Source organism: Triticum dicoccoides, chromosome 5B, assembly GCF_002162155.2.
Source record: "Triticum dicoccoides isolate Atlit2015 ecotype Zavitan chromosome 5B, WEW_v2.0, whole genome shotgun sequence".
Lineage (NCBI taxonomy): Eukaryota > Viridiplantae > Streptophyta > Magnoliopsida > Poales > Poaceae > Triticum > Triticum dicoccoides.
The window spans coordinates 581,794,257-581,795,382 of NC_041389.1; the positions used below are offsets into that span (position 1 = coordinate 581,794,257).

General features: G+C 55.2%; 1 pseudogene; it reads right to left on the reverse strand.

The window, feature by feature from the left end:
* On the reverse strand, window positions 1–902 carry LOC119306213 (annotated as a pseudogene).
* Window positions 903–1,126: the final 224 nt, after the last annotated feature.

The window sequence follows — 1,126 nt, forward strand, 5'->3', positions numbered from 1 at the left end:
AATGCCAAGATAGTCGCCACAGAGTTTGTATCGATATGATTGCACAACTTATCTTCACAAATCAGCTTCAGCCTCTCCAAATCATACCTGTCTGCCGCAACAAGCAGATGCTGAGCCATGGCAGATTCCTCCTGTTGATCCATAGTAGGCAATGCATCCGTGTAGATGAATGCAAGCAGAGCCTTGAACACCTCTACCTCAATGTCATCTATACATATGACATTTGTGGTGGCGCTCTCCTTCATCGCCCCAATCAACTCTGCTCTGAAGACCGGAGACCGTGCCGCAAGCACCAATCGGTGGGCCGAGAATGTCTCCCCGCCGACTTGGAATTCGACATCGACGCCCTCCTTGCTCGACAAGAGATCCCCGAAGTGCCGGTGCATGTCAGACGGTGGCACCGCGACGGATGGTGTCTTCCGTGCGTGGAACTCGGACATGATAGTGACGTCCACCTTGACAGTGAAGGAATCGCCCTTGAGATGCTCTGATTTCTCCAATTCTTGCCTTTTCATGAAGTCGAACCCCCAAGATTTAAGCACAGAAAAGTCTCTGGTCTCGGTAGTAGCGGTATGGAGCGGCACGGGCTTCCCATCTTGGTCGATTAAGCTGAACTTGGCATGTGCCTTCACGGCCTCGGCGACAGTGTCGTCCAAGCTGAGAAAGAGGGATATGTAATCGGTGTACTCGGACTTGTCCCCGTTGGGATAGTACTCCACATGCCATGTGCGGCCTCCCACCTGGAACGGGCAAGAGTTGATCCACTTGCCATTCGGGACCTCCTTGGTGCGCGAGTAGCCGTCGATCTTGAGCAGGTGGTAGCCGCACACGACGCCGGCGACGATGGAGGAAGCAGATCCGGAGGGGACGCCTCCGCCGGCAACACGCGAGGTGGTAGACATTGTGTACGGTGGATGCAGGTTGGGCCGGTCGCTGGTGGGGAGCAGCGGCGGTGGTTCGTGGAGGGAACAGCGGCGAGGGTTTGGGTGGTGTATCCGCGGAGCCGGGAAAAAAGCAAGGTCTGCTAGGGTGAAGTTCGCGAGAGCTACGTCTCGCTTTATACAGCGCGGCGGCTATTGAGCCGGCCCAATAGTGTAGCTGATCGCGAGTTTTTTTTTCTTGTACT